Genomic DNA, 23,250 nt, shown 5'->3' on the forward strand with positions numbered 1-23,250 from the left:
GGATTTCTAGAACTCATCTCTTAGAAAGCTGGGAGGAGGGCGGAAGTGTGTGCGGAAGGGCAGATAGTATTCGTGCTCTGGGAAGAGAACTGCAAACAAACTCCAGGTGAGAGGAAGCTCCCTCCTGTCCCACAAACAACCTGCTTATCTTTTCTAGTCAAGCATGGGCGGTGCCATCGTGAGTGGGACCATCTCTGCCCAGGTCATCGTCATTGTTATCCAGTCTCTCAGTCGTGTCTGACTCTGCAACCCCATGGACTGTAACCCACCAAGCTCATCTGTCCATGGGATTCTCCAGGCAAGAATGCTGAAGTGGGTTGCCAGTCCCTTCTCCAAAGGATCTTTCCAACTCAGGGATCACGCCCGAGTCTCCTGCATTGCCGGTGGAGTCTTTACCATCTAAGTGACCAGGGTGGGTGGTATCCAACGGTGGGCCAGAACCTGACCTCAGAGCTGTGGATACAACCAACTCAGAAAGAAGAAGAGATGGGCCTTTTCGTAGTGGGGTCACAGTTGTCTTTTCTATGACCAATTACATTAGATATTTCATCCCAACAAAGTGAAACCTCTGAGTCCAGCTTCTCTCATACATTAATTCAATGCATATTTATTGAGCACCTTCTATACATCAGGTGCAGCTGGGACTATGGCAGTGAACACGTCAGGCATGCTCTCTGGCCTGGAGTATATGTTCTGGTGGGTTGTCAGGTCCTTCTAATTAGACACTTGGCATCCTTCCTCTGGAGCCAAAGCCCTAAGACATCATATCAGGAAACCAGTCACAGTCACAGCCTTAAGGATGAAACTGGGGATGAGGAGGACTTTTTAAAAGAAGTATTTTCATTGTAAAATAAAACAGGAAAATAACCCCAACAAATGTATACCTTGAAGATTTATTATAACAACCACCACCCAGATCAATACATAGAACTTCACCTGAATGTTCACAGATGCCCATCATGTCCCTGCTTTCAAACTCAGCTGCCATCCTCCCTACAGAAGTGACCCCTCTTTGGACTCTGATAGGAATCTGGTCTTTTGTCTTTCTTGACAGTTTTATCACCCAAGTGCCTTCCTACACGGGGGCTGTAGTCTTGCCATCTTTCAAAATCCCATCTCTCTTTTGAGTCTCTTTTAATTGACAGGCTTTGCTCCTCCATCCCTTTCTGTTCTTTACAATTTATCTGTTGAAGAATCTGGCCTTTTGACCCACAGGTGCCCACTGCCTGGATTCTGCTGATTGATACTCTTGGTGGAGTTCAAGGTGTTCCTCTGTATTTCCTGCAAATTGGGAGCTGAATCCAGAGGTTGGACCAGACTCAGTTCAGTCCTTTGGGCGAGACCATAGGTGGCGTTGTGTTATTTCATCAGGAGACACATGATGTCAGTTTGCCGCTCCTCTGTGTGGTTAACAGGTGTTGCTGCACAATGCCTAGCTCTGTTCATTCACTGGGGCTTTAAAATGGTGGTATTCTAATTCTATGCTTTTTCTTTCATATATTAACTTGAATGCTTCCACTCATGCACTATTGGGCTACTCAGTGGTACAGTTTACATTTTAAAGGCAGGATAAATGTTTGATTCTTGCCCTTTATTTACCAGCTTTTGAGAGAATAAATTTGTTCTTTCTCTTCGGAAGGTGACTATGTTTTAAGTCATATGCTTTATGCAATATGCTTTATGCACTAAAGGTTTAAATACATTTGATGGATTTCAATTCATTACAATTATAATCTTTATTGAAGCTCAAATCATTCCATATTTGGCCCCTGGGAGCCTCTTACAGATGGTTTCCATGTTCTTTTGACATGATCTTTTAATACTTCAAGTCTCCATGTTATCTCTAGATATGGAATTCTATCTCTCTCTCTCTTTTTAATAAAAACAGAAAATGTCAAGAAAATGAAAGATAAGCCATAGACTGGGAGAAAATATTATAAAATCTGATAGAGGATTGCTATCCAAAGTATACAAAGAAATAAAAAGAATGAGCTTTCAAGCCACAAAGAGGCATGAAGGAAACTTAAACACATATTGCTAAATGAGGGAAGCCAATTCGAAAATCTACACCTATATGATTCCGATTTTTAGGGTAGTGAGAATATTCCGTATGATACTATTGATATAATGGTGGATACAGGTCAGTGTACATTTGTCAAAATCCACAGAACATACAATACAAAGACTGAACCCCAATATAAACAGTGGACTTTGGTTGCGGTTGGTCAGTGTTGGCTGATTGTTATAAAGACACCACACTGACCCTGAATGCTGATGGCAAGGGAGGCTGTGTTCTGCAATGGGAGCAGGCAGAGGGAGAGCTCTATGTGCCTTCTAGTCAGTTTTGCTGTGAACCTAAAACAGTTCTTAAAAACTAATTCTATGAATTACAAAAAGTGATTACAATGCCTCACAAGCGTGTACTGATTCTTCCAATTTAATTTGAGAATTCTTGAGTATTTATTCAAACTCTTTTTTCTTATACCTGAATTCCTTTCTCTCACCCAAGAATCATAATTCTCAAGAGCACAGATGACAGAATTAGAATATCCAGCTATTACTTGTTTGCTTTGTCTCATATGACATGTACAAAAGTCTCAGTGTAAAACACTAATACTACCTCAATCTGCATCATTATTAAAAATTATTCATGATACAATGAAGCATCACCTCACACCAGTCAGAATGGCCATCATTTAAAAAGTCTACAAATGATGAATGCTAGAGAGGGTGTGGAGAAAAAGGAACTTGCCTACACTCTTGGTGGGAATGTAAACTGGTGCAACCACTATGGAGAGCAGTATAGGGATTCCTCAAAAAAATACTAAAAATAGAGTTACCATAAGATCCTGTGATCTCACTCCTGGGCATGTATCTGGAGGAAACTCTAATTTGAAAAGATACATGCACCCTAATGTTCACAGGAGCAGTGTTTACAATAGCCAACACATAGAAGCAACCTAAATGTCTATCAATAGAGGAGTGGGGAAAGAAGACGCAGTACACATGTGCCATGGAATATTACTCGGCCAAGAAAAAGAATGGAATAATGCCATTTGCAGCAACCTAGGCAGATCTAAAGATTATCATCTTAAGTGACGTAAGTCAGACAGAGAAAGACAAATACCATATGATATTTACATGTGGAATTTAAAAAATGATACAAATGAACTTATTTACAAAACAGAAATAGACTCACAGACATAGAAAACAATCTTACAGTTACCAAGAGGAAGGCAGGGGGTGGGGGGATAAATTAGGAGTTTGGGATTAAGATATACACACTGCTGCTGCTGCTGCTAAGTTGCTTCAGTCATGTCCGACTCTGTGCGACCGTGTAGATGGCAGCCCACCACACTACTATATGAAAACTTGGTAACCAACAAGGACCTACTGTACAGCACAGCGAACTATATTCAATATCATGTAATAACCTATAATGGAGAACAATCTGAAAAAGAATATATATATATGTTTCTACAAAGATTATACATGTGTAACTGAATCACTTTGCTCTACACTTGAAACTAAAAGAACACTGTAAATTAACTATATCTCAATTAAAAATAAAAGAATTTTATCACACCAAGTTATATTTTTGCTGACAAATTTGTAACAGATATAACAAGATCTTATTTGACTTCTATTAAGCCTAAATACAATAAAATAATTATAATTTTAAAATATTTAAAAAATTGTTTTCATATTCTTTCCCCATTGTCTTATTTCTCCCATTAATAAATAGCTGTGTGTGTGAGCACTCAGTTGTGTGTGACTCCTTGCGACCCCATGGACTATAGCCCACTAGGCTTCTCTTCTTGGTATTTTTCAGGCAAGAATGCTGGAATAAGTTGCCATTTCCTCCTCCAGGAGATCCTCCCAACCCAAGGATCGATCTGTGTCTCCTGTGTCTCCTTCATCAGCAGGTGGATTTTTGTACCACTATGCCACAGACTGTGAAGAAGGCTGAGCGCCAAAGAATTGATGCTTTTGAACTGTGGTGTTGGAGAAGACTCTTGAGAGTCCCTTGGACTGCAAAGAGATCCAACCAGTCGATTCTGAAGGAGATCAGTGCTGGGTGTTCTTTGGAAGGACTGATGCTAAAGCTGAAACTCCACCTCATGCGAAGAGTTGACTCATTGGAAAAGACTCTGATGCTGGGAGGGATTGGGGGCAGGAGGAGAAGGGGACGACAGAGGATGAGATGGCTGGATGGCATCACTGACTCGATGGATGTGAGTCTGAGTGAACTCCGGGAATTGGTGATGGACAGGGAGGCCTGGCATGCTGCGATTCATGGGGTCACAGAGAGTCGGACACGACTGAGCGACTGAACTGAACTGAACTGAACTGATGCCACCTGGAAGCCCAATAAATAGCTGTTATATATCTATATTATCATAATGTATAGCCATTACATATACTATGCTCTTTCATTTTTCATCCGTGTTTATTTTTAATTCTGTAAACAACCAAATAGTTAGTGCTAGTGTTCACCTCTTTATGTTGATGTTTCTCTAGTCACTTTGGTTCACTGGTAGATTTCCCAGGAAGGGGCCAATATTCCACGAATTTTTGCACCCTGGTAAGAGTTTGTACCCTTTATACCTGAAAGTCGGTTTCCCTAGATCCTTGGGTCACAATTTATTTTCTTGATTATCTTCAGTTAAGTCCTCTATTTTCTGGTGACACACGTTACAGTCAGAAAGTTGACAATAAGCCAATTTTCTGCCCCTTACAAGTCATTTGCTATTTTTGCTTACTCAAAGGAATTTTATTTTTCTTCAATGCCTCATTATTTTACTAAAAATGATACCCTGACATTGGTCATTCTGGGTCGATATTCTGAAGCACATGATATGAGCCTTCAATGTGTAGTTTCAACCCTTTCTTCTTTCTTTTTTTTTAAATTGGAGTATAGTTGCTTTACAATTTTGTGTTGGTTTCTGCTCTACAGCTAAGTGAATCACCTATACGTATACACGTATCCCCTCCCTCTCGGATCTCCCTCCACCCTGCCCCATCCCACCCATTAGGTCATCTCTGAGCACCAGGACGAGCTCCCTGAGACCCACAGCAGTTTCCCACCAGCTATTATTTTACACGTGGTAGTATATTGTCGATCCTAATCTCCCAGTTCACCCAGCCCTCCCTTTCCCCAAAGCCCGTGTCTACATATCCATTCTCTTATGCCTGCATCTCTATTCCTGCCCTGCAAATAGGTTCATCTGTACCATTTTTTTTTTAGATTCCACATATATGCATCAATATATGATATTTGCTTTTCTCCTTCTGACTTACTTCACTCTGTGACAGGCCCTAGGTCCATCCACATCTCTACAAATGACCCAGTTTGGTTCCTTTTCGTGGCTGAGTAATATTCCATTGCATATACGTACCTCATCTTCTTTATCGATTCATTTGTCATTGGACATCTAGGTTGTTTCCATGTTCGGGCTAATGTAAATTGTGCTGCAGTGAACATTGGCGTACATGTGTCTTTTGAATTATGGTTTTCTCAGAGTATATGCCCAGTAGTGGGATTGCTGGGTCCTATGTCAACCCTTACTTTTTCCTGAAAGGTTTCCTTGAATTATATCTTTTAATATTTGTTCTGATCTCTACTTTTGTTTTTTCCTTCAGGGACCTCTATTCTCTGTACATTAAGTCATCTTTATCTAGCTTCAATATTTGTCATTTTCTCTTGACTCCTTTGTATCACGTTCATTTCTTTTGGATTTTTAATATTTTCCATTTTCCCAATCTCCTATTTCTTTCTAGTGCAATATCTGTCATGTTTATTTACACCAGTGTTCTTCCTCGTTTAGTCTTAATTTCTGAAATGTTTTTTAAGTCAAATTCCTTCCTGAGTTTGTCATTTCATTTCTGAGTGTTTAAAATTTCTGATTTATGTTGTTTGTTATACCATCTCCTTAATTTCTTACAGCTTTTATTTTTGCAAATAGTAGGTTATAGCTTTCTGTTTGTTTTGTAGGTATGTCTTTCTGTATGCTTTTAATTGTATGAAGGAAGATATTCTATTCCTTATTCTCTCTCTTTTTCTACTTTATGTGGAGTATGACCTCGTTTCTTCTCTTGTGCTCAGTTCTATAAAGATGAAATTAATTTTTTTAGCATTTAGGAAGAAGTTAGTTCAAGATAGCTTTTCTAACTTCACGAAGCTCCCTCTTTCATTTCATGCAGTTAAAAGATCCTGCAGTTTGATTTCTGGCATTCTTTGCTCTTATAAACATGGCTCCACTTTTATCTGGATCTTCTGTTTCCTGCCCCTCTTTTGTCCCTGCTCCGTTCAGCTCTGATTCCTCTTTCAGCAGCGTCTCCTCCTGGAAGGAAGACCTGGCTGGCCAGTTTCAGGATGCTCCATCCCCTTTAAATCATCTTATCTCATGCCTTTTGCACTTTACCTGATGTTGGAGGGGACAAAACCCCTCCCACCTTCAGCTACTGTTCTAAAACTGGGTCTCTATGCTTCCCAGTGAATACCTGCTGGGTGTTTCAGGTGGGGATTCTCTTGCTCTCAGGCCTGACAAGCACCCTCTTTCCTCCTTTTGCTACTTATTCTAATGTTTGTGGGGGATACATTGCTCACTCGGTTTTTAGTTAGTTTTTATTTGTTTATCCCTGCTGCATGACTTGCAGGCTGTTTCCTTTCCCCAGCAAGGATGGAACCCCACACTCACGGCAGTGGCAGCAGAGTCCTAACCACTGGGCCTCCAGGGAAGTCCCATTGCCCCCTAGTTTTATTGAGAACGTTTCCCACCGGTTTTCGGTATACCTATTTAGTTGGTGTGTCTGTTTTCATTGCTGCTGTTTAGTTGCTAAGTTGTGTCAGACTCATTTGCCACTCTGTGGACTGCATAGCCCACCAGGCTCTTTTGTCCATGGGATTTCTCAGGCAAGAATACTGGAGACAATTGCCATCCGTCTGTAGGGGACCATCCCAACAGACAGATCAAACCTGCATCTCCTGCATTGGCAGGTGGACTCTTTACCACTGAGCCACCTGGGAAGCCCTGGCTGTTTTCATTAGGGGATTCAAAATTATACTGCTGCCATCTTCTCAAAAATACCACAGGGAGAACTTTTAATATTGGCACTTTAACACCACCAAGGCATGCTTTACCACGACCGAACCAGAGGAGAAAAGCTATATAAACAGTAATTTGTGTAGAGTGTCTTGTGCTGATAATGACATTGTAGCAAACCCTATTGATCCCCTCAGCGCATCTGAGTTCAACCCAGGAGATGTTTTCAACCTTAAGCTCCTGTATCTCTCTTCTCTCTCTAGAGCTTTCCCCGGTGCCATCAAAGGTTGTTGGTCTGCCTTAGGCCTCCTGAGGTCACACTCAAATAAATTTCCTGAACCCAAATACTTGTCTTGGGTCTGCCTTTGGGGGACCATAACCCAAGACAGACACTAAACTCTGCTCCAGTGGCTTTCCCTGTTTCAAACCTCTCTCATGTGGCACAACCTGCTTATGATTTTAGAAAATAGAATGATGTAGGCTTCGTATTTTTAATCTCCTTTGATGAGACATCTTTTACTTTACACGAATAAAACGCTTGTCTTGCCTCGTCTATACCCTCTTTCCTCCCTCAAAAGGCTCTGATTGTTTCCCCTAGACATTGTCATTTCTAAGTGCTACCCGTGTTTTCCAGAATTCAGCAATCCTACCTTCTAATTGTAGAATCTACCCTTTTTCTGGGCATGGAAATGAGAGTCCTTTATCTGTCGATGCCAGGGTATTCTTTTTTATTTATTTTTAATTGGAGGATAATTGGTTTACAATGCTGTGTTGGTTTCTGCCATACATCAACATGAATCAGCCATAGGTATACATATGTTCCCTCCCTCCTGAACCTCCCCCACACCTCCCACTCCCTCCCACCCCTCTAGGTTTATCACAGAGGACCAGGTTGAGCTCCCCATATTATACAGCAACTTGCCATTAGCTGTACCTATTTGCTCTGGTATTCTTCATGTTTAACAAAATATTAATATACATTGAATTATAGGCCCCCTGATTCTCTGTGGCTGTGAGTCTATGAGTAAGAACAGGCCAGATGAGATTAGGTCAGGTCAAATGCCACCTCCTCCACTTAGTCCTTCCCTGATTCCCCGGGAGGATGACTCACCCATCTCTCTCATGGCACCATCATGATCTGCCTTGAATTCTAGTCCATCCATCTGCCTTCTTGCTTGACTGTGAGCTGCTCTTCTCTTTGCCTCCCCCATCCTGCCCCTAGCAGTTCCCCAAAGAAGGTGGGGCTGGGCAGTCTGTGCCTAGAGGCAGGAGGCTAGAAACCATGGTAGGGACTGGGCTTCACCCTTGGGCTTGCCTCCAGCTGGTTCACACCTCTAACCAGGGTTATGTCCCACCTGCCCCCACCCCTCTGCCCTAAATCTTGGGACCAAGGCAACAAGGCTGGAACAAACATAAAAGGTGGACTTATTTGATCCTAAGACATCACTGCTAAGAACAGGCAGCTAGGAAGCCCTGGCTGAGGACAGGGATGAGGGACAGAGTGTGACAGGCACCACACTGGGACCTGCAGGACTGCCTCCATGCCACAGGGCCCTTTGCATGGTGTCAAAAGAGGATATTTGGGTTGTCTTGTTTTTTTAAAGCCAACTTGAAACACTACTGACAGCAAGATGTCTCTGGCACAAAAGCCGACAGGGAGGCATCCGGCTCGCTGTTTCCATAGCTACTGACAGGACGCCACTGGGCAGCGCTCTAAACTCCAGAGCATCTCAGGCTCTGCCCGAAGGATGAAGTTTCCTCGGCTCTGGGAGAACTTGGCGATGAAATGGCAGTTGCTTATCTCAGTTTCTGCCACAACTGCCTTCTATTGTCATTGACAGGGTTTAATTTCATGAGGTACCCAAAAGGGTTTTGCTGCAGAACACCTCTGCACCCAGGAGTCCTGGGAGGCTGGAGACATCCTTTCCCCCACAAACCTTCAGCAGGTCATCTGCTTCCAAAGCCTGGTGACCTTGGCATGCTCTCTGCTGTGGGGGATGGCTTCACAAGGCTGGGATGGGAGTTTCCTGGGTGGCTGGCTGGCTCTCCATGACATGCCAGGCTTCAAAAACCTTTGGAGGGGCTCAGGAATCAAACTTTCTCAGGCTTGCCCAGTTTCTCCTTCACCTGCAGAAGAAAGGTTCAGGTGATTCCCACCGACGTTAACTTAGCTGTTTGCTGTGGCAGCATCTTCGCAAAGAGGAGTGAATGGCAGAGACTGTAGGTTAGGGACCTGGTTTGGATGCTGGTCCAGGAACAGGCAGGCATTTCTGATCTGCTGCTCTGGAGGTCGCTCTGGGAGGGGGCAGGGCGTGCTGTCTGACTGATGGACTTCCGATCTGTTTCCTTGGATGCATCATTCACCAGGCTTTTGTTTTCAGCCCCGGTGGAGAGATGCATGCTGCCAGGCGCTGTGTGGGCTCCTGGTACACTAAAAAATGCCACTTGCTCAGGCAGGACTTCCTGGAGAAGGGCAAGACCTGCTGCTGTTCTCCTATCTCCGCTGTGGCCACCCACATGGTTTCAGGCACACATGGCCTTTGCCAGAAGGGTTTGAGAAAACCTAGACACTAACACCCTGCATCTGGGAGATTCTGAGAGTGCCTGTCCTCAGACAAGTACACATTGTAACAGAGCTTAGTGACCATCTTGCCTTCCAGCTCTGTGGGCTCAGACCTATGGCTCTTCTAGAAGGTAGTTTTTCTAGTCTGGCTTGCCACTTGAGTGTCCTCTTTGTGTCACATTTCTAAGCTCATCTTATGATAATTCCCCTCCCCACCAATCAGGGAAGTCTCAAGGTGTCAGTCCTTTCCCAACGGCATGCTCCCAGTGGCATCTGATAAATATTTCTAGAGTGTTCCCGTGGAAATATTTTGTTCAGTTCAAAGCGATCCTTTCTTTTCAAAAATCTCCAAACCCAGTTCTTAATACTAAGCATTAAATTTAGAATAGCATTCAAGTTTGCATCCTTTTAAAAAAAAACGCCTTTAGCTATCTCAGGAACTCAGATAATACTTAAGCCCCACTTCCTTACCACATAATGGAAAGAGATGAAGTGGTCCATGACTTCGGTGGTAAGGCCACACAGGCTGATGATGCTAGAGATGAAATTCTGCCCTCAGAGACCCCATTGCCTCTCTCAGGTCCCACAGAGCCCTGCATGAGCTGAGTAACCTACAGCCACTCTACTCCAGGGAGCCACCGGTAGGCACAAGAAAGGAAGCTGAGTTGTGCCAGTCTGGGTGAAGCCAGGAGTCCTATAGAATCAGCAAGCTCTCCCAATCAGTGAGTGTTTAAAAAGAAGTGCCATTTATTTATGTCATACAGTAATTCCTCATTTTAATAGTCACCTCAGTTAATGACTAACAGCACATAGCCCAGAAAAGAAGGTCAGCCAAGTGACCTTGATTGAGTAGGGAGAACTTCTCATAATGAGCTCATTTGTATCTGGATACAGATAGATGCACAGAAACACTGCAGCGGCAAGGAAAGTCAGTGCCCGTTCATCTTCCAAGGTAGGGAGACGTGCCCTATCACCCCATTCCCAGTGACTTTGACACCAAACAAGTAAACTTCAGCTCAGCCCACATGATGTGAAGGCTGAATTCATTTGGTCCAAATTAAATCGCATTTATGAGTTGTGACACATAAATAGTCTAGAATTTTACACTTTTCACCCCAAAGTATGAAGAAAAATCTCCACCATTTATATTCAGGATCCATTGGATCCCCTCCTTCAGTTAAGCACCCTCTTCAACCATGTCCCCTCTCCACCATACGCGGACCATCAGAGGATCGTGGGACTTAAAGATTCGTGGGAACTCAAGGAGTGACCAGCAGCAGACTAGCTCCATAGTGGTTTTTTTCTTTCTTTCTTTCCTTTTTTTAATTAAGAAGCACCAGAATGAACTTGAAATTGGCAAGACCTCAAGAGAGAAACCAGGCTGGCTCTGAGCCCAGTTTGCACGGATGAGCTGGACATGGACTTGGATCTGGTTCCTTCTTGGATTTTAGAGTCAACAAAAATCTATCTGCGGATGCGCAGATACTAGATGGAAAGCTGGGTATCCCTTTCTGGAGACCCCAGGGTCCTCTAACCTTCTTCCCTGGTAGCTGCCCTCCTCCTTCCCAGATGCTAGGCTCTGCCTCTTCTCTGAGACCCCCAGTGTCCTTTCAAGAAGCCCTCCTTTGTTACTTAAGTTAACCACAGTCAGTTTCCACTGTGTGCTATTCAGCAAACCTTTTCTGTTCCCCCACTCTCATTGTGTTAAGGACGAACACTGGTGTCACATTAGTCTGACCCAGAAACTTGCTCTTTAAAAAGGAACTGTTTGTTATTCTCTGGTGGTCCAGCAGTTGAGTGTCCAAGCTCCCAATGCAGAGGAGTCTGGGTTCGATCCCCACGCAGGGAATTGGATCCTGCAACTTGTAACTAAGATCCCGCATCCGGTACCTAAGACTCGGTGCAGAAAAAAAGAAAAAAAAAGAGGCTTTTTTTTTTTTTTTTTTTTGAACAAAGAACAAAGAAACTGTTCTTACGATGGTGAGTTTTGAGAAATTATAGCAGGTGTCTGGGATGTGTGGGCACCTTGAACCCCAATAACATTGCTAATGCAGCCCACTTTCACACAGGCACTCTGACATTCAGGGAATGTCAGGCCACTCAACATAGAAGGAAACAGAGAAACCCATTTCTTCCAGCTCCTCAGAAACCAAAGCGGGGACAGAAAAGGAGAAAGGTTATGGGAAGTGGAGGAAAAGGACAGGGAAGGGACATTCATCTGACACGGTCCCAGGTGGCCAAAGGAATCTCTGGGTCTCCTTTCCAGGTAAGGAAATTTTAGGAACTGTGGAATCACAGCTCGGGCCTGGAGGGGCCTCAAGAGCCTGAGCGGCACTCCCCTCACTGTTCAAATGGGGCGGTGAGGTTGTGGGGAGGCTTGGCCACCATCTCAGAGCCGCTGGGAAGCAGCAAGTTCCCCAAGAGAGAGTCTCCCATCTAAATGGTGCTCAAAACAGCATGTCAGAGGTGTGTTGAACTGACTTTGGGAAACGCTGGGGTCAGATATTTTGGAGGCCAGAGTAGGGCTTCCCTGGTGGCTCAGTGGTAAGGAATCCATCTGCCAACGCAGGAGACACAGGATCCATCCCTGGGTTGGGAAGATCCCCTGGAGAAGAAAATAGCAACCCACTCTAGTATTCTTGCCTGGAAAATCCCAGGGACAGAGGAACCTGGTGGGGTATAGTCCATGGGGTTGCAAAAGTGTCGGACATGACTTAGCAACAAACCACCACCACCACCACCACCAATAGGGCCAGATGCTAGACACCGAAGCCCTAAGGTGGCTGATCTGAATGTGATTCAGAGCAGGCCAGCCATGGATTCCATTTTCCAAAATGCTTTCCCACTCTTCACCTCATCTGTGAAACCCTGCTGCCCTATAGCAGGGTGGCGTCTATTGTTCATTTTGCTAATGAAGAAACAGACTGGGAAGGGCTGTGGTTGTTCAGCCAATAAGTCGTGTCTGACTCTTTGAGACTCCATGGACTGCAGTGCCCCAGGCTACCCTGTCCTTCACTATCTCCATGAGTTTGCTCACACTCATGTCCACTGAGTTGGTGATGCCATCCAACCTTCTCATCCTCTGCCGCCCCCTTCTCCTCCCTCTCTCATCTTTCTCAGTCTTTTCCAATGACTTGGCTCTTTGCAGCAGGTGGCCAAAAGTATCAGAGCTTCAGGGAAGGGCTAGGAGATGCACTCAAGGCCACCCAGCCAGCCACTGGAGAGCTGAGACGGGCCCCCAGTCCATCCCATCATTCTCGTCTTTCTCCCACAGGATAATGGAGACGGGTACTCCCAGACCTGCCATTCCAGATGGCTTCCATCTACCTCCCAAGAACGGTGCCCTGGTGCTTCTCATTGCAACAGAATGGAGGGTTTAGGACTAAGGATTCAGTCCCACCAGTGGGCTTGCATGCCCTGCATCAAACACAAAGTGCATCCCCAACTGTGCTGCCTTCAGCTCCCTGCCCCAAGGCTTCAAGGATCTCTGTTGCTCCCGGGACTGGCCTGGGGCCCAGCAGGGGAAAGGTGGTTTGCCCGCTGCCCTCAGCCAAACCTGCACAGGCCCCCTCCTGCACCCACACCTTTGGTGGCAACAGACGAGCTCGCAAGCCTCTGTTTGCTCTCCTGGGGCCTGGGATGTGGACTCAGGAGGCCATCTAGTGCATATGTCCTCTTCCCTTAGTTGGGATGCAAAGGGACCAGTTTGCCACTGATCTTTCAGCAGAGACACACACATCAAGAACCGTAAGCGCTCACAGGGCTCCATGCCGGCTTTGCAGCATCTCTCCACCTTCCTTGCCGCAGAGGCCGAGCCTGACTTTCAAAAAAGGGCATGCAGCCCTGGGCAAATCTCGAGGAGGATAACTCAGTGTACATTGGTGCCAGGGATGGCAGACACCCTTTGGGGATTTTCCTGAGGGCCTCTGGAAACCAGAAGGAAGTCTGAGTGCAAAACTGAACGTGTAGCGTATATCAAAGGAATACAGCATTGTTGATTCTTAGCGGGTCTGCCTGAATATTAGATGCAAATAAGTGCTAATAAGTACAGTGGGAAAAGCTAATGGAAAAACCGTCCTTCCCAGTCAGATCACTGTGCACAGATGCACAGGGCAGCTGAGACAGCCTGACCAGCCACACTCACGGCTGGCCTGGCCCGGGGAAAACCTGTGTAGACATGTCCTGTGGAGGTAGAGCTTGTGTAGACTCATCCAGGAGAAACACTTGTGGTCCAGAGCCTCTTCCTGGCTGCAGGGCTGGGGTCGGGGACAGAAACTCCTTTCCGTATCCTTTCCCCACTGCCCAGTATGTGTATGTGTGTGTTTGTCTGAGTGAGTGTACATGGTACTGAAGAGGTTCCCTTGACCACCAGGCTTCTTCAGCAACCAGCCCAGCTGCACAGCCAGGACCCCAGGTGGTGAGAGGGGACTGGAGGTGTAGGGAGGAAGGGCACAGGGGCTGGGATGGGGCAGTGCACTATGGGCTCCTCCTCGGGCAAGTAGCTTTTTGCTCACTTCACCAACAACCACAGCCCTCATCCCTGCCATCTTTCCTCCTGATCTGTTCCGACAGCTTTTGCTCATGGGATGGATAAAGACACTACTGTCTGCTCTCCTTGGACTGCAAGGAGATCAAACCAGTCAATCCTAAAGGAAATCAGTCCTGAATATTCAATGGAAGGACTGATGCTGAAGCTGAAGCTCCAATACTGTAGCCATCTGATGCGAAGAATTGACTCATTGGAAAAGACCCTGATGGACTTGAGTTTGAGCAAGCTCCAGGAGTTGGTGATGGACAGGCAGGCCTGGTGTGCTGTAGTCCATGGGGTTGCAAAGAGTCAGACACCACTGAGCAACTGAACTGAACGGCCCTGCTCTCCCTAACATTTAAATGCTTGTCCCTTATATTCAGCCCCTCCAATCTGCACCTGACTGAGGTGAAGCACCTAGATTTCAGCTGTATACATCCGCCCCCTCTCACCATCTCCCATACACATAGAAATAACATGTGGCCAGTGGAGCTGTGGCTGGGGCTAGGGTCCTGGGTCTGATAGTCTCTGAGCTCAAAGTCTTGGAGAGGAAATCCTAGCATCCAACCTATTCTATTTGGAACCAGCAGGCCCAGTGCCAGCTCTGCCACCCTCCAGGTGTGTGGATTCCAGCAATTTGGTGGCTTGTGACTTGTATGCTTGGGGCCAAACATGTACCTCAGCTTCCTCCTCTATAAAACAGGAATAATAACGCCTGGTTTGTTGTTGCAGGAACTAAGGGAGATCAAGGTAGCCTATCAGCAGATAACATGAGAGGAGGGTGAACATCCTTCACTTTATTTTCCTAAAGGTTTCTGAAAATACTGAGCATCCCTTCAAGATGAAGATGTGACTGATTTATAGTTTCATACAGTTTCTGTGAAATCCAGCCTGCTTTCCTTCCCGGCACCTGCTTGCCCCCTGCAGGTGGGGGCTGCCGCTTCTCCTGAAGAACAAGCACAAGAATCAGAGCCCCCCACCTTCTCCCTTTGCCTCCCTGCTCTGTCCTGGGGTTGTGTGGCTATGGATACGTCACGTGTCCACTCTGTTATTGTAGGGTGTGTAGGTAGAGGCGATGGTGGACCCAGGCTGACCCCTACGCCCTGACACAACAGGGACATCAAGCAGACAGCCTTCAAGGGAAAGCCTGGGGCACTTTCAGCTGAATCCAGAGCCCCCGGAATTGGGGGATCCATGCGGACACAGGGTTCGAGGCTGCCCAAGACCTCGACTGAAACCCACCGAGGTTGTAGCCCAGGAACCTCTCACAGTCTTCTTCGGATCTATCCTCTGCGTTCCGCCGGCCCCGCGCCCCCGCAACGTCGGGTCCTAGGTGCGCCCTCCTGCCCAGCTGCGGTCACGGCCCGCTCTGGTGACGCCTGGTCCTCTTCCCGGGTCCGCGCCGGCGTGCGACCCAGCGAGGCAGTGGCAGCGCTCCGGCCGCGGTCTGGAGCCAAGTGGCAGCCCGGAGTCCGGCTCAGGGGGAACCTGGGAGACCGGCGCCGCCCGGGGCATCCCCACCCCCACCCCCGGGGCCGCCGGACCGCGCCCAGCGGCGTTTCCCTCCCGCCTTAGCCGCCCGTGGGGCCGCGCGAGTCGGAGAGCGCGCGTGGGCGCGGCGCCCGTGAGCTCCCGGGAGGGGAGAGTCGATCGAGGTGCGATCCCCTCCCGGCCCGGCCACCGCCGCGGCCGCCACCACCGCGGGGCGGGGCCCAGGCCGGGGGCGGGGCGCCGGGCGGGCGCGGCGCTATTTCCAGCCTCGCCGGAGGCTCCGCTCGCACTTCGCTGGGAGCCTTCCTGGCGCGAGAACCGGATCCAGCGGGGCTGTGAGGAGAGGAGACGGCGGCGGCGGGAGACGGGAGGGGGGCGGACCGGAGCCGGGGACAGAGGAGGAACACGCCGCCGCGCCCTCTCCCTCTTCTGCGCGCTCGGGTGGCCGGCCCCGCGCCTCTCGCCTCGCCGACCTCACGGGGCTCCGCTCGGAGCAGGAGGAGACGCCGGGCCCTAGCCGGGGCGGAGGGCGCCCTGCAGCCCAGGCGCCCCGAAACGGAGGATTCGCAGTGGAGGACCGCGCGGGGCTGGAGCCTCCCGCGGCCCCGGAATCGCCGGCTGCGCCAGGTAAGTGCGCTGCGCCCCCGCCCCACCCCGTCCCCGCCCTGTGCCGGCTCCCGCCGGGAGCGGCGCCCCGAAGGGTCCCCTGGGGCTGCACTGCGCCCCAGCCCCGAGAAGCCCCGAGAAACGACGCCGTAAGAGTTCCGAGCCGCGGGCGGGGATAGAGCGCGCGGGGTTCCAGTCTGGCCGCACTTTGGGGACTGGCTCCAGTAGCGGGAACTTTAATTAGACTTTTGCTCCTTGGATTTTGCTCGTCGCCGCGCGTCTGTGAACTGTCACCCCGCGGGCTCAATCGGTCCCTGCGGATCCTCCGCTCCTCTTCTTCGCCCTGGATGCTGGGCGCGGGGAGGCAGCGTCGGCCCTGGAGAGAGCAGTGCGGGAGCCCGGGGGCACCCCGAGCCTTCCCGCGCGCTGGGGACAGGAACTCGGAGACAGGTTGTGACAGGGAGGCCCGAGGGAGGAGTTAGAGGCTAGCTTCGTGGCCTCCTACGCTACGGCGGAAGGTGCGCCCGCGTTCCATTTGCGCGCATCCTCACCCCACGACTCTCCGGCGCACCAGCCTGTTTTGTACTCAAGGAGAGTGTGTGTGCGTCAGTGATCCTGTGAAGGTGTGTGCGTGCGCGTGTCCAGGAGTGCAGTAGTGCAGGAGCCCGGGAGTGGGCGGTGAAAGGATCCGCTTTGCCGCGGGACCCAGCCGCGCTCCGGCGGCGGCTGCAGCTCTAGCTGCTGGCTTCTAGTTCTGCGACCAGCTCTGGCCTCGCTCGAGGCCGTCCCCGCCCGGCCAAGGCGCGTTCGCGGGATTTAGTCGTGCCAGTGGTGGCGCTTGTGTCGGAGGTGACCTCTGTCTCTTCCCCTAACTTTGGCGGTACATTTAGGGCTCCAGGCCCTGCGACCCCGACCTGGAGCTGGCGGCAACCACGCAGCGCCCTGGGCTGTGGGCACCCGTTGCCCGGCTCTCTGTCCTAGCCGAAAAGTAGGGGCCAACCCCGGGATTCCCTGTCCCTTAGCGGCCTTCGATACTGTGGTGGACCCTGGTCCTTGGGCCGCCTCCCAGACGGAGCCTGGGCCGTGATTGGCTCTGCTAAGTGAAGCGGACTGGGCCCCCTGTTTATGTTTGGCCGCAATGTGGCCTGGCAGCAGAGCCTGAAGGAGAGGCCAGTGAGTGAAGCGACCAGTGTCGGGAGGAGTGGTGGTTGCAGAGGGGTTAGGGGCAGACAAGCCCCTTTCCTATCCCTGGCCTGCTTACAAGCTGCACTGCCAAGATCCTTTCCTTCCGCTGATCTCTCCTATCTGAGTTCACCTTGACCCCTGCCCATGGGGTGGAGAACTTTCCCTAAGTCCAGCGCTAGAACAGTGCAGCCTCCAGGCAAGAGTGGCAGAGCCCTCTTTAAAATTTCCCAGCTGCCATAGCCTCTCCTAGCCACTTTGCTCCTGTCCCAAAGGCAAGTCAGACAGGCCACCAGGAAGGGTGACATTTTGGTCCCTGGAGGAGGCCCTGTTTTAATCTAGACAACCCAGTGCATATGGCAGGATGTGTTGTGGGGAGCCCTTGGCCGGTGTGAAGCACATTCCAAAGACTTTGGTCAGACTTGCCTCTGTGAAGTGACCCGAAAGAGGGGTAACATTCAGACTCTGAAGAGAATTGAGCCTCACAGGATGATAGATACGCCAATAGCAGTTGAATAGAAAAAAAAACCCCCGCAAAGTCTGACCCCATCCATTGTCTGGCCCCTTCACCCTGGGACAGAGGGAAGGCACAGCATATTGATTTATTTACCTGGAATCAGACTCCGTGAGAGTGAATTATGTTCCCCTAGTATTGATTTTTAAAAGACCCCAAATTAAAAAGTCTAGGCTTTCTTAAAGCAAGGTCAAGGATTAATTATTCATAGAGAGACATCAATCAATCAGTGGGGGGAGGGGCTCACTTCCAAATTGCCTGAGCAGGCAAAAGGGAGCATCTTCTGATTTTCCCTGCTTTGGCTAGGAAAGAAACAGCCTTGTCTGACCTCTTGGGCTTCGCAGAGTTGTCCTGAACAGTGACCGTAGGAGTATGTTCTGTAACTCAGCCTGCAGTTGGAGATGCCTTTTTAATCTTGTAGCCAGAATATCACTTGGGAAATTTCATGCATATTTGCTGTGTTTCCATAATGAACATTTACTGATTACAGAGTATCAAGGGAATTTCATTTTTTAAACATTTATTCAAATCTCTGTTTATGAAAGCTAATAAGTCTGAGAAAGTTCAGTAACTACTTTTTTTTTTTTTTTTTGCCATATGGTTGTTGGGAAAATATGCCTGGTGGGCTCATCTCAGAATTCACCTTCTAAAGGAGGAACATCAGGTTCTCCTGATTGGAAATGCCGTGCAGGCTGCTTCTCTGTTCATCACTCCGGTTGGTGTCGGTGGTGGCCGGACAGGCTATTTGTGGTTGTGCTGATTGAAGAGACAGGAGTTTTATTCATTGCTAGCTGATGCATCTGGTTGAAGGCACATGCAGTAGGCACTGGGATATTTGGGGGGATGATGGGGGAAGGTGTGCTCAGTCTCTTGCCTGCTGCCTGGCCTAGAGTCTCAGACACTTGTCTTAGCCGTACCTGCCACACCTCCCTGGTTTATCCACGTGTGGCAACCGTGTGGGAGAAACATGGAACTTGGAGGGAGCATATGGGCAAGAAAGTGGACAAAGGATTATGGTAGCTCTTTCATGAACAACTATGGCAATTAGAGTCAGTAAACACTGTGAAACAAGTACCCAGCCTTTCAGCTAATCAGAAGGTAATGAGTTATAAACAGGAAATTTATGTAGTGCTGGCCCAAGGAGATCAATGTGACTGTGACACGGGACAACGAGACATAAAAAAGCGATCAAGAATGATTGTCTGGATGTGTAAGTGGCCACAGTATCTGGGATCCTGGGGATGTTTGCTGGGGCCAGGCAAGAGCATGCTAACGGCGTGGTGACAGTAAGCTCCCCAGCACTGTCTTTGGAGCCACTGCCAAAGCTCGTCTGATGCCAGAGCAGCTGTGTTCCCTCCCTCCTCGGAAAAGGCTGCCCAAAGGCAGAGGAAACCCTTGAGCTCAGGCAGCCGGAGGACAGAGCCGCATTAGCTCAGGTAGCAGAGGACACAGGAGACGCCGTCTCATTTCCTTCCGGCTGGAGGATGTGTGACCCTGCGGTCGGTAAATCACGGCGACAGAAGATGAGACTTACAAATTGGCCATGGGAAAAAGTTGTGACTTTTACCCTGTACAAAACTACCTGTCATTTGTGATCTGGTGCTCCAGGCTGCACCTGCTGGCCACAGATGCGTCCTCAGCCACTGGCAGGCTGGAGCGGCCTGCGTGCATCCAGGTGGGTTGACAGCGAGAAGCAAAATTCCATCGTGAAAGCCACCTTTGGGGAAGTCAAAGAGTGTCTGCAGGCAGGGGGCCTGGATCCCAGCATTTCCACTCCCCACCTTGAAGGTCATGCACTCCTGGGAAATCGGTACTTCTTGCTACTGGTGACTGAGAGCAAGACACCCTGTCCCTGCCAACCCAAGGCTAGAGCTGGGCCTGGTCAGCGACATTTATTTGACCTAAATTAAAACTGTTAATGTTGAAACCTAAAGCTAAAGAATGCTGTGTCCCATACTCCCAGCGTCAGACTCCTTGTTGCCCTCCATTCAGTGACCAAACACAAGCATGTATTTGGTGTCTGTTGTTGGATCAGGCTCTGGGAAAGGCCAAACTAAGAGCGGTCCCTCCTCTTGCAGGTTTTGTCATCTGGTGGAACAGAAACCCCATCACCATCAACTCATCACGCACCGATTTATGCTGTGCCAGACGGTCCCATTACTAAACAGGTCACTAATGCATGTATGATTCTAGGCCCTGATGAACGTGTAGAGGAAATATCCGTGTGGTTGCAAGACAGAGGTTTACGATAATCTGACGTAGACCGAGGGCCCTGGAGGACTTCCTGGAGAAGGTGACTCTCCACTGAGATCTGAAAGAAGAGCTGGAACTAAGCATGGAGGGCGCTTTCCAGTGCAGAATGTGAATGAGTGAGAGAGATGGAGCTGACCAGGAGCTGTGGGAAGGCCCATGTGGCCAGCAGGGTGAAAGGGGGAGACGGGGTTGGAGACTCAGACAGAGTCCTGACTGTAAATAGCCTCAAAGCCCAGGGAGGGGCCTGGGACTGCTGCAGAGCAGGGAGGCCAGCGAGGAGGGGGCTGCAGTAATCCTGGAAGGAGGCAGCTGTGGTCCTCCAGCGGGACGGTGGACCTGAATCTCCTGGGGCCTGGTTCAGTGCAGAGCAGAGAGGACGAGGGGACGTGAGAAGGTCAGGACCACGACTGGAAGATGTCAGCACCCTGAGGCAGGGCCCCTCGGACCAAAGTGTTCCAAGTGCTCCTCCACTCTTGCTGGGTTCGACCCCCCAGGGCCGGCAGGTCAGGCTGCCACTTGTGTGGCCCTGCCTCTGTGCCCCTGCCCACCTGTCTCACGTCCTCAGCCAACCCCTGAGCCCTTGGGCCTGCTGCTGCCTCCCCCAGGTGTTCACCTTTTAGGCCTGGCTCGCGGTGGGCGCACAGCAGGTGGCAGCGCGGGGTCAGGGTTTTCATGAGGACGGTTGATCGGACACCCGCCGTCATGCCCCCCTGCTGGCCAGAGTTTCATCCTTGGTAGGTCCTTAAGCTGCCCCGCTCTTGAGTCTGACTGGCAGCTGGTGGGCACCTGCCCAGAAAGAGCTCCTCTCCTGGGCCCTGCCTCGGTTTTCTCTCCTTTCCTTACCTGCCCCCACCCTCTGCGAGGGGCTCTGCCCATGGCCTCAAGCTCCTAACCCCACTCCAATGTCAGTGAGCTCCCCGTGGCTGGCTGAGCTCGGCTCAGGTCCCGGCTTCCCTGCAGCCCTCGGCTGGGTACCCCCCGGGCTCTGTCTTCCAGAACGCGGGTGGGGGGAGCAGGTCTGTGAGTCACCCCGCTTCCCATTGTTCCCACGCTGCTGGCTTCAGGCCCTGAGCCGAGCGGCTGTGCCGAGCTGCCGGCAGCAGCCCGGGTCACTGTCACCTTGTTCTGCTTGGCCCTGAGCCAGCTCCTCCCTGGGATGGGAGGAGTGAGAGCCCAGGAGAGGATGCTAGGAGGCACAGGTCTACTGCACGGGCCCCAGGCTTCTCTGGGGCTGATTCCTCCAGCCCTTGGGCTCTTTGCCTGGAGTGCAGCCTCTTCAGATTCTGGCTGCTGCCCTGCCCCTGCCTTGCCACCGCGGACCACAGGTCGTGCCCTTGTGCTCGTCAGTCTCAAGAGTGGAAAGGTGACCCAGGAGAGCACCCTGCCAGCAGACCCTAGCCTGGGCTCACGTTGACTCATACTTGGCAGACTGGTCGTCCCCGCTTCCGAGGCTGCCTCTCCTTGGGGGGCTGACTCATTTTCCTGGACAAGTCCCATCTGTCCCAGCCTGTGGGCACCGGGACCCTCCTCCAGCCCTGAGATGTGGGGGCTCTGCTTCTCCTGCTCCGCAGGGAGCATCCAGACCCCCAGCAAACACTGACGGTGGTCCTGCCATGCTCTGCACCTCCTCTCAGGTCTGGAGGAAGCTGAGCGAACGCAGCAGGGCTTGATGTAAATCCTGGTCTCCCTGGGGTCTTGGCTGAGATGAGCTTGGCATGGAGAAGGTGGTCCGTGATGGCGGGCAGAGTGAGCTTAACCCTGCAGTCTGTCTACACTGGTGGAGCCCTTGTGTGATGCAGATACTATGTCTATACCAGCTGAGCTGGTGCATGCTGCAGGCAGTCTGTCTACACTGGTTGAGTCAAGGGCGTGAGCCCTGGAATCTTCCATTTAGTCCATGCCTGCCCCACTTTCAGTGGAGTCTTTGTACAGACTCTAAAACTCTCTCTGGCTTTGGGGGCTTCCCTGTGGCCAAGCTCAGCTCAACCCAGCTTCCCCTCCGACAAGGCCCTGACCGTCAGGCTGTGTCTCCCAGAGCTGGGGTGGTTAAGCCCAAGGTACAACGCAATCTGTCTATACTGGTTGAACCCAGTTCATGATGTAAGCCATTTGTCTACGCAGGTGGAAACAGTGGGTGACGCAGCCAGCCTTTTGGGGACTCCTCTGCCTTATTCACCAGGAATATTCTTTTTTTATCCTTTCCCTTATGTACATGTATTCATGCTGAATCACTTCAGTCATGTCTGACTCTTTGTGACCCAAAGGACTGTAGCCCGTCAGGCTCCTCTGCCGATGGGATTCTCCAGGCAAGAATACTGGAGTGGGTTGCCATGCCCTCCTCCAGGGGATCTTCTTGACCCAGGGGTCGAACCCGCGTTCCTTATGTCTCCTGTATTGGCAGGCAAGTTCTTGACCACTAGCGCCACCTGGGAAGCCCTCCCTTGTACACATCTAGGTCCAATTTGAGCCTTCCTTCACTAGGAGCTTTTCTCAGTGGTTCCCTCAGTCTCCCACGTCTTGCTTGGATCTCTTTGGTGGAGGCTGGCACAGGACTGGGGGTGGTGTGTGCATGGGGCATGGTGACCCACTGCCATATGGTGCCCTCAGCCGGATGCCCCCTCCTGTCGGTGTGCTTGGGGACTGAGCCTGCCACTGCCACCGTACAGGGGCCACCTGCTGTCAGTGGGCACAGCCACTTCAACATCTCGCACAGCAGTCACTCCCGAGTCATTTAGGCCTGGAGATGCTGAGAAAGATTGAAGGCCGGAGGAGAAAGGGGTGACAGAGGATGAGATAGTTGGATGGCATCATCGACTCAATGGACATGAGTTTAAGCAAACCCCGGGAGATGGTGAAGGACAGGGAAGCCTGGCGTGCTGAGTTCACGGGTCACAAAGAGTTGGATATGTCTGAACAGCTGAACAGCAGCGCTGCCTCGGTGCGCGTGGTGAACCGCATTGCTTCAGGCTGGGTCCATCTTGCTGTCTCCTGCTTAGATTCCGGGCCTCCGTCTCCGCTGATGTCATTTCACCTCCTGAGGGTTGGCACATCTGCAGATTTAATTTCA

This window comes from Budorcas taxicolor, chromosome 18, assembly GCF_023091745.1.
Source record: "Budorcas taxicolor isolate Tak-1 chromosome 18, Takin1.1, whole genome shotgun sequence".
NCBI classification, from domain to species: Eukaryota; Metazoa; Chordata; class Mammalia; order Artiodactyla; family Bovidae; genus Budorcas; species Budorcas taxicolor.